The sequence below is a fragment of the Neodiprion pinetum genome, chromosome 6 (assembly GCF_021155775.2).
Source record: "Neodiprion pinetum isolate iyNeoPine1 chromosome 6, iyNeoPine1.2, whole genome shotgun sequence".
NCBI classification, from domain to species: domain Eukaryota; kingdom Metazoa; phylum Arthropoda; class Insecta; order Hymenoptera; family Diprionidae; genus Neodiprion; species Neodiprion pinetum.
Genome location: NC_060237.1, coordinates 8,387,467 through 8,398,597, shown reverse-complemented (window position 1 = coordinate 8,398,597; position 11,131 = coordinate 8,387,467).

Sequence of the window (11,131 nt, the reverse complement as noted above, 5' to 3'; positions counted from 1 at the left end):
TATTGCTTTCGAGAATTTTCCATCCAGATACAAGGCGAAACGTTACACGGTTATATGTTCGTTCGGAGTGGGTATTCCATTCCAGTATCTCATTCGCAACGGAGTTCGTTCATGCGTCATTCAATATATGGGGTATTCGACGTCAAATTAGCAGCCCGTGTACCTCACCCCCTTCAATTTTCATCATTTTTTAGTATGATGTTCTTAACGAAGCAAATGATTTCCGGGAATTTTTACAGATTTTTTACAGCCACTGATGAAATTTGTCAAAAATTGCAAAACCCATTATGATAAAGATATTTTTTTAAATCTGAAAACGTTAACACTGATTCTATGAGTTAAAATATAATTTTTGAGCACCACACGATAACGGGATCTCAAAATTTACGATTTTTTTGCCAAGCTTTCAGTTTTTCTAGGTCAGAATTCTTTATTAAATATTGAGATTCTATATTGTATGATGCTTAAAAATAAAAGTTTTTCGGATCTTTTAGGTTGACTTTTTCATAAAGGGTTTTTCCATTTTTTTCAAACATCACCGATGGGTAGAAAATATGAAAACAATTCCGAGACCCTTTTGGGTCGGTAGGAATATTATACTAAAAAATTACTAGAATCGAAGATGATGAAGCACACGAGTTGCTAATTTGACGTGAAATGTCCCATGTATACATATATCCCGGCTGAATTTTTAAAATTTTAAACCTTAGTATTTTATAAATATATCGTTTTCAGTGATTTTCTTCGTGTAATCAGACATCACTCTCTGTGAAATTCGAGCTATCCAACTGACGATGACTCGTGTGTAATAAAATGATTATAGTAGATGTGTCTACAATTGAATTTGGATGTATAAGGTGCAGTTTATGATGAAGAAAAAAAAACTGAATGACAATCAACGACTGTGGTTACTTACCATGTAGATACAGTTTTCTTGCCTGGTAAGAATTTTAAGTAAAAGAGTTTCGGATCCTTGCCTCCGCAAGGCCGTCACACTCCGCGTGGCGTAACGATTATCCATTATCGGTAAGACCCTGAATCCGGAAGTTGGCCCACTGCTGCAACAGCCGGCAGTTAAACGCGCGATCAACCTGGTTAATCGGTTCCAGAGTTTATACTACGAAAAGTGAATTCGGTTAGTTGAACCAGTGATGATAATTCTTCATCAGGGCCACTCGCCAGATCGTGGAATACGGAGTTCGTCCCGACGGTGACCTTGACGCTCGAACTTCCAACCCTTTTGGCAGATGCCGAGGATTTGCACGCTTCAGATGCAAATGTAATACATATAAGGAAGAGCCGGCAATGAGCCAAGACGAGAAAGCTCAGACCCTCAACGCTGCCAACTCTGAAACGCCACGGCTATGATGGTGTGTATTTTCACGAGATCCGCGTTACAATACTCCTCGTCAGAGGAAATCAAATTTGTACCGAATCAGTTCGGAGCATTGAATTCAATTCAGCGTTTCGAGGTCGCGCTGAGAGGTGAATTATGCCCGTTTGACTCGGCGACGCCGACGAAGTTGCAGCGCGGAATGCGATATCAAGTAGGTTTAGACGCTCCGGATTGAACGTTCTACTGACAAAACTTGAGGCCGGTAAGTTTATTCGGTTGACGAATTATAAACACGTTTCCAAAGTGCTGAATGGACTTTTGCGCTGTTCAAAGTGAAGATTAATAGACCTCTCTAAGGGTGTCTCTTCGCTTGAAGTTTCAATCTTCAATTTCAACTAACATTTTTACCTATGACACGTTATTCACGCGCGACAATAAAATTTTTTGTATCATATTGCGCGATACGTTAATGGCTTATATTTTGCCTTCCCTTCTTTCGGTGACAGAACATGACTTCAGTATTTATCAAACTTGATGGAAGCGTTTTCAGGCTGTTACCGTTCCTTGAATGCTACGTAAAAAAGTGGCATGTTCTGATTATACTGTTACATCGCAAATGCAATTGGAGTGAAAAATTACCGATTCGTTCCAGTCAAAAGTTTCATCATGATCATTCAAGTTTTTAACTGTTTTTTAAGGAATGATTCAAGAGTGTCAGATGGTTCGCGAAAAATGGCAGAATACTCGTAAAAACCCGATTTGAATTCGTGACAAAACCCGTAAAAGCGCGAACCGCGATATTTTCAAGAATGGTGTATTAATGAACACCGGAATATCAGTCGTGCGGTTCAAGTCTATTCCGAGGTGGCATCTCAGCAGCGGAAGCTGCGGGCTATTCAATCCACATTGCAGATTTCGGTTATTCAGTTTGAGCACTTAGCTGATGGGAGAGTGAAGTCGGTAATCCAGCAATTCGTGGGCCCATTGAATCCCATTATGCCACCTTCGGTATTGGGAAGCGCAAACACACACCCTGTAACACAGGATCTATAGCGAAGTACGAGAAGTGCAGACAGTGGGTTAGCACTTCGGTGGCATACCGGCGGAGTGTGGTAGCAACAAAGTGTCGGAGCCACACGTAGCATAAACGTCGAGCATTGTGGAAGGTGAAAAGGTCCTCGTACGTGGTGCGCTTTCATCGCCGTTTCCCCTTCGCCTCACGCCTAGAAAACAGCATTCAAAGTAAAGTTGACATTCGAGGTGGAATTTTCACGGCAACACCGTCTCGAAATAAGTTTTATCGGTTGCGTCGTTGACTCGTGAGTCGAACTTGAGTGGAAATCCACGGTGGCTGATGAATACCACAATCCGGATTGAACGGTATTTGTCAGCTCTTGCACCGTGCAAGGGTGAATATTCGATTCGGTTGTGGCGAAGCAATTGACGAGCACAATGTTCCGCCAACTTCATCACTGGCGGATAGTGAGGTTCAACAAGCAGCGCGGTGTCGTCGATTTATCATAGCAGTCAAATTAATGGAATTCCATTTGTGACGAAGGAAACCTCGATTGTCAATCCAGACTGTTTCCATTATCTCACCGAATATGGGAATATAAACTAATCGAGTAGACAAACCGATTAGAAATTCCAATCACACGATGAGCACGTAACGAAAACATCAACCCTTAATATTTGCCAAACTGTGATTCTTTGAATTTTTGTTTTATTGATCACGGTTTATACGATTCAGCGAATTTCGGCGGAGGCGGTTTTCGCGGCACAAACGGTGGTGCAAAAACCCAAAACGTTTCCAAACAGATTACAGCCGAGGCTCCGCGTGACGCTGCGATTGCAAAAACACCGCTGATGTCTTCATAGGCTGAATCGCCACGGAAATTACCAGATCGTGACTGGAATACGAATCTTCAAATATCTTTCTTCGCCATATGGGGTGGTTGCTTGACTTGCGTAACTCGTTCGCAAATTGCGTAACCTTGTTTTTCTCGATTTTCATCCCTCACGCGTCGCTTTCATCTTCCGCCCTCGACAAAGCTGCGGTATGTACGTCGTGTCAGGAGAAATACATTTTGAATTTTCATACGTCACAGGCACCTGAACTCTTCAAGAACCACCCTTTCGTTTTTCGTTTCTATTTTTTATCTTCACCTTAAATTGTTCGGCTAGAAGTTCTTCAAATTCTGTGCGTCGAATACTAAACAGAACGTTAAAGCGAGGACCGTGGATTCGCAGTTTTTCACAAACAACCGAAAATACGATCTCTTAATTCACTCTTAATCCGCCAGGATGAAACGAGACGCGATAGGCAGAATGCGTAAGAACCTTGCATTCGCTTCGACGTCCCTTTTCACTCGAAGATTACGGCACGCGCTGCTTTCGTGTTACGCATCCGTGACTTTCTTCATTAATATCAGATCGCAAAGCGCCCCCACGAAAGAGGATCACAACGATATCATCTGTCGACGCGGGCGACCCGAACAGCTGATATTGTAATCTGCACGCGGTTCGCCCGAATTTTTTATTTTTTATTTTTTTCACAACGTTTCTAACCCCCGTTTTTTCAGTAAAAAATTACATTGAAATATGATCGTGGAAAATTTTTCGAAAGCATGAAGCACCTCGGTCCGAATTAACATTTCACGATGCAGTTCATGGTGTAACAATGCAAGTCCTATGCATCTGATAGACGATCTGAAACTAGGAAAACACTCGATTTAAAAAATCGTGTAGCTAACTTGACGTGAGTAGTTGCGATTGGTGCAAACTATCGATAAACTCGATAGGTGAGAAAATCGGGCCAATTTGAGAAAGTTTCCCGGTGTACATTTCGCTATACATGTATCGGTTCAAACAAGAACACTGACAATTTAACATGGTCATTTAACAAACGCTTCGAGTCATCTCTGTTACCGATGTCTACACTTATGCAGAATCTTGCAAGATCTCTCCACCGAAAAAAAAAAGATATTCGAACAATGAATTCGAAGAGATCTGTATACATGTTACAGAATTTGCAAAAAATCTGACTGTGAAAATCAACAGAATAAGTTTTCACCAGTGACGGTAATAAGCCATCGAAATTGAATGGGAATTTCTGTTGTAATTGGATGATTTGCATTTCGTGACACGACTCATAGGGGCCGATCTTAAAACACGCGACGCTCATTTTCGAAATATTTGACCCCCCTCCCCTGTGACTTTCATTTACGGAATATTCCATACCCTCGCAACTAACCGTGACGATAACACAGATCCCCCCCCTCCCTAACAGCGTCACGTGTTTTATGAACGACCCCATATCGAAATTCGGCACGAGACGCTGGTTCGAATTTGACCGAGCGTCGTATATGTGTATGATACTTACGTAATATACAAAATTTAAATCGATGAGGTCGGAGTCAGCAAGTGTGTACATATCTTCTTACTTTCAATTACATTGATATTACATCTGAAGAGATTTAACCTGAAGCCAGTTACGATGTAACAAACAAAGTAGGTATGGTTTTTCGGAAAGTGTGGTATTCCAATATGCGAATGATGGATTGACTATGTACCGCAGATTCGGAGATAACGCAGAGATTGACTCGAGAAAGTCACGCTCAATTATTTATATAAACTTATAATCGAAGGGTATAAGACGGAGTGCTCTTTCGGTGGAGCAGCAGATATAATACGAATTGAAACCACCAGCCCCTTCAAACGGCAAGCCAGCACACCTCCGCGTTCATCTGCTTCACTGTCAAAGAAAATTCACCCTTCGATCGGAGCCCAGTAATATACTATACATATATACTACACTCAGGTACGCGACGGGAAAATTAGCTGCCATTGTAATATCGCATGAAAGAGAATTCCAGCCCTTTAATCTCACAAGAGCTTGTACGAAGTCGTAGAAAGCACTGCACCATCCAAAGCTCGACCTCAGATACTACTGTATAATTATCACAATATCGTCAGACGCGGAAAAACACTTCACTTCCTTTGAATCTACTTGTATTCAGGTCAAGCCACTCGAAGTCATTCAAAGTTCTCTGGGAATCAACCTACAACGGTAAATCGGTACGTCATAATTCTCCTGCAAGCTGGGATAAATTTGCTATCGGACTGACATTGACAGCTTCTTACTTTTGTGACTTTTCGTAACAGTTGTGCTGTAACACCGTTTGGTTTAAAACCCCTCATTGTCAGTATCGGAAGAAAAAACACGACATGAACTGGAGTCCGGAAAAGTGGTGGTAAAATACAAAAATGATGGTAGAATAACGAGAACGATTCTCCCAACAACAATTTAACAATTTACAACCAAGCAACGGAGCTGCAATACCTCCATTTGTTAGCTGCTGCTGTCAGCCTGCACCAGCCACAGCCAAAGCTACGCGAACATTCGGCTTGTTCATCGTGACGCGTGGCTCCCCAGAGACAGCTCAACGTTTCCCGGGTGATTGACAGAAATTTTAATTGCAAAACTGCGTGCGTCGTGCAGAATTCTACGCGCTTATATCACGACACAGATGTGCATAACTGTACTCAATCGCAGAAGTTTGACGTGCCGGGCGTGAGTCTCACGGAGGGGAAACCGTTTCAGCAACTAGCACTGAAAAGTTGCCAAGTGGTATACCTACACAGTTATTCAAGAAAAGATCGGGAAACTGATGCGATTTGTAAAAATTTTTAGATTATACACATGGGGTGATGACTGGAAATGATCCTCAGAAATGGTTCCTAATCGGTCGAAGAATAAGACAAAAGCTACCGATAAAGTATCTCGACCATGCTCGAGTCGAAATTTAGACCCTATCCTAGAGGTTTTAAAAATATCCTACTTTGAAGGTAAACGTGGAAGAAACGGAAATATCTGCCAAGCTTAGGTCTAGAATAGGTTCTCTTTTCAATACAAAGTTAGTACTCCACCAAACGTAAGAATCGCAGGCGTACACGAGGGTCTAAATTTCGACTCTGGTGCATTCTGAACTCCACGAACGGTGTAAAATTCATCTCTGTAACACCGCGGAATGACTCGGCAAAAGTTTGTCGGTAGAGAACGAGTGATTGAAATCCACGAAAGCTTGTGCAAATATAGTAGTGACGTTTTGTGGATACTTAGGTGAGTAGTTCGGGAATTTGCATGCAAAATAGCAAACAATGAAAATGGGACCTTGACGCTCGGTGCGATCCAGTTTGGGGTTTCCTAACCGTCAAGAGCTCACGCGCTTAGAATTTTCCCTGCCTTCTGTATAAGAGAGGTACCGAAAGCTTTAACGAACTTCATGAATTATTTACCATTTAATTCTCTGTGTCACGCGGAGCGAGGAATCGCTGAAATATGCATACGTCCTGCGGCAATAAGAATGTTAGACGAGATCAAAGGATTTGTTTGTGCGCCAACTCGCCTTCTCCGTTGCCTTTATTACGCTGCTGTTGGTCCGCTTCTATAGGTTTGACACCACTGATTGCCCCAATTGTGTACAACGATTTTTTTCGAATTAACGATAACAACAATAAAAAATCACGATGAAACACCTAGAGAATTTTCAATTGTCATTGTCACTTCGTCAAGTCACAAACTTCCACATTTGCGTTACCCATTTTATTCCACACCGCTGCAGTTTAATAACTCATGATGAGACATCAAACCAATATTCAACCTATTATTGATTAAACACACTGTCCAAAATAACAGCGACTCTATGAATGCATGAGAAAATGAAAAAGGAAAAAAAAGACTCAGTCCAAGTCTTCTTCGAGTTTCGTGCCGAGCGCGTTGAAACAATTTCGTTGAATGACCGACACTTGATGACTCCTGCAGCCGGACATTTTCACCCCATTCACACGCTACTGATAATGACAATGAGGAAGGGTTTACTAAACTTTTTCACACAGCAAACACTCCTCGAGTTTTGTCTCGGGCGAAGGGCCACCTCTGAAATCAGTTCTTGAACAACCCCCATCCTCAGGGGAACCTCAAAAGACTTAGTCCTCGACAAACACTGGGGTGTATTCACTGATAAAGAAACTGAGTCACCCAAGTAGGCGTCTCCGTTAATGCCATCAACAGACAGAGGAATTTCATCAATCGACGCAGTGTAGAAGATCAGAAATCGTGACCTACGCGTATTTGTCGATTCAGGGGAGACGAATGGTACTGGAAAAGCAAAAATGTGAGTATCAAAATACGAAATTTTAACTACACGTCGTCATCGACGACGATTCTGCCCTGGTGGAAATAATTTCGATGCCTGGAGAATTTGATTTTACGACTAAGTAGAGAATTTTTGGAAATTTTCGTAGTCCTGGCATAAAATTTTTATTAGGTTATCGAACGTAAACATACCTTCGTTAAACATACCTAGTAATTTGTCGTAGATTATCTTTGTATTTTATTGATAGTTGTAGAATGGCTCGCATTCACGCGATCATTTTACCTACAGCAAATGTTGAAGAGGATATAATTTGCTGTCGAATATCGAAAAATTTCTGTTCAATTTCCTTTACCCAACACCAGACCGCCTCGAACTACAGTCAGAGTATTGACTTTATGCAAAGCATGCGGTTATATTCACGCTAATTCGAAATATGAGTCGAAACAGAAGCCACGCACCATCCGCAGCAATTGAAATAATAATTTTCCCAGTAGGTACAAAAGTGGTTTAACTTTCACCGGATTGTATTCGCGGAAGCGAATCGAAACGAAATTGCTGGTAGGTACTCTTCGAATTTTACTGATCCTAAAACACTCTTATGTACCGGCTTGCCGGGCCATTATTCAAATAAGAGGGAATAAAAGGAAAAGGTTTAGAGATTGGTGCACCGGCTCTCAGGCTGCGGATAACCGCGATACTTCCTGGATATCGGTTAACATGAAAAACTAACCGGTTAATGATCGGTGGCGAAAGTCGTGATCGTGATTGAAAGAATCTTATTGCATCGCGCAGAGGTCGACAAAATTAGCATTGAATTTAGCGTTGAATCCCAGTTCGTTACAATGATAATTTTCAACGGTGAAATGTATTTCATTTTAGCTAAAATTTCATGCAAACGATTTAATTCGCACTAATGTGTTGAACGAAACTAACGAGTTGTTTACCATTTGTGATTTTTTTTTTTTTTGTCATTCAAGTAACTCAAAAAATACGAAACTCGGACAGTTCCGAGCTTATAAAAGCTGCGTCGATTGAGACCAAAATCATGAAAATCCATTGACTTATTCTCTTTAGATTTATATAACTGAGTCTCAAACTATTTCCTTGTTCGTTCCGCAAATGAATAGCCTCGGGCAAATGTAGGCGGATCAGAAGAAAAGCTCCTAATGCATTTTGAATGGAATTCAAGCGCGATATACACGCAGTATAGTATAAGTGAAGCTTTCGGAGCAGCGAACGCCGGAAGGCTAGAGATTGAAGAGGTGCAGAACAGCCGTGCGTCATCCCATTGCAAGCTCGTGTAGCCAGCTGTTTGTTTACACCGATGTAAGCCTCTCGGATTTCCCGCTGCACTTGCATCAAGCATTCGTACAATTCCATCGTAAATTTCTCCACCCCGGGTGAAATATCTCACTTTATAATTAATTACCTAGTCAAAATGATTAGGAAGATTCTTATTCCTGGTATTTTGTTTTTCTTACGTTCCATCTCAACATTTTCCGACGAGATTCTTGATCGGAATTTTTCTTTAACTTTGTACAAAATCGTGAGATACGTCAGGAGAATTTTCTCAACAATTACTCTCGCGTTTGTATCTGGGATAAATTTTTGACCATCAGGAATTTTCTGCAGATTTAAAAAGCTTGTCTTTGATTCTTGGAAGTTTTTAAAACTCCCAGGTAATTTTGATTAAAACATCAGCAGTACTGAAAAAAGTTTAACTCTCATTTCACTATCTTGACATTTGCAAAGAGTTGTGCCGGAAATTTAAACAATTTCATCCATGAATGTGAAAATAAAAATACAATCCAATTCACTTCCGTTAAAACGTTTATAACTTGGCTTCATTGCATAAAATATTCAAAGTTTTTCATATTTAAAATAAAGCCGTTTTGTTGCTTGATAAATTTGATTGAAATTATTCTATAACTTCTTTAGATAAGCTAAGGACCTCGGTAATTGGGACACTTTCCTTACTGTAGCAGATGCAATAACGCGCAATTACGCTATATGTTCGTAGTGCGGGATTCTGGTTAAGCCCTGAGGTGACTAGGGCCTCTTGCATTATGGCTATACGTGCTGGCGGTCTCTCGAAACTCCTCCAGAGCACACTTCAGGGGGTTAATTATCCCCCCGACGATCTCCTTGTCTATTTCGTTGCTCGTATGGAGATAACAGAATACTGGTCTCGGTGATGATGAGAAAAATAAATATTGAAAGAAGTTTTAACCGCTGTGGGTGCTCCAGTAGTATTTTAACATTACCTCCACGGAACACTCCATCTACCGGATGTCCACACATGATCCACAGCTCCATAAAAGGTCCATATCCATGGTGAATCCCTGATAGACATCTATAGAAAGCCACAACACGGTTAGATTGAAGCTGATGATAGACATAAATGGAGGTATTGTGAGCAGCCACCAGGTGGCGAATGGTCGCTCTCTTCTCTCGCCACAAAAGATAAATCCAAATCACATAAACCCCCAGCAATTCAGCTGTTTAAGTTTACTCCGAATTTCGTTTGGTATCTACGCACTTGATCGTTCTTAAGTGCCTAGTCGAAATTAAGTAGGTTTCGGATTTTTTGTATGGGGCAGAAGAAAAGGTGCACGTGATATAGTTTCTAATATTTTTCACGATACGTCCATTAGAGGAAAATGTCCCGTGTGGGTAAGATTCGGGGTGCACATCAATAATGGATAGAATGGACGTCCAAATATTTTCTCCACAAAATCTACGAGATCTCTAATACAGTTCTGTATTGATATCTAATAGAGTTTGACTAGACGTATAAAAAGCGGACATTCGGATCTCTAATAGGGCTCTGTTGTACTTCATTTCGTTTGAAATGGATGTCTGATAGAGATATTACATATCCTACATGGATTTCTATGGTACGTCCATGAGAGGTAAATGATCTGTGTGGGTAATGATCACGTTTAAAATCAATGAGAACTTTCCAACAATTATACGTTAATGCAAGTTTTATTCATTCGATTAAAGACTTAATTAAAGCATGGATAGAAAAAACATTATACCGAACCAGATAATTCACAAGTATTCTCACCGTGTTACATCAAATATTATTACGGCGGTTTAGAATTTTTGTTTTGTTTCTACGATCAAGCTTAAAAGCTAGGCTGTATTTCATTGGATAGCAAAACTAATTATTAGTATTTTATACTGTTGTTCGATTTGGACAAATAGGTTGATATGTATAGTGCAAATCGCTACTTCTGTATGACGTATAATTGTACAAGAAATATTTAAGTGTTAACAGGAGCGTTGAGTATTCATAAATCGTATCTGTCTGGAGAGGGGGCGTGAAAAGTTGGAAATTTACAACCCTTCAAGTTTAAGTACATCTCATACTGAACACAAGGCTGAGTGCAGCTCTCGGTTTTTCATGCACGATACGAAAGCCTGCGCCGCAGGTAAATCGAAATGTAGCTACTCTAGTGCCTCGCAGGTGTGAGAGCAGGTGCAGAATGCCGAAGAAAACGAGCCAAACTCGTTTCGCTTCCCTCGACGCGCGTTGAAACAATGGCTTAACTCCGTTGAGAAACTTTCGCGCGTTTTTCAAATCATTTTAACGTGACGCCCCCAGAGTTCCACCTTTTTTCTTAATCGCACA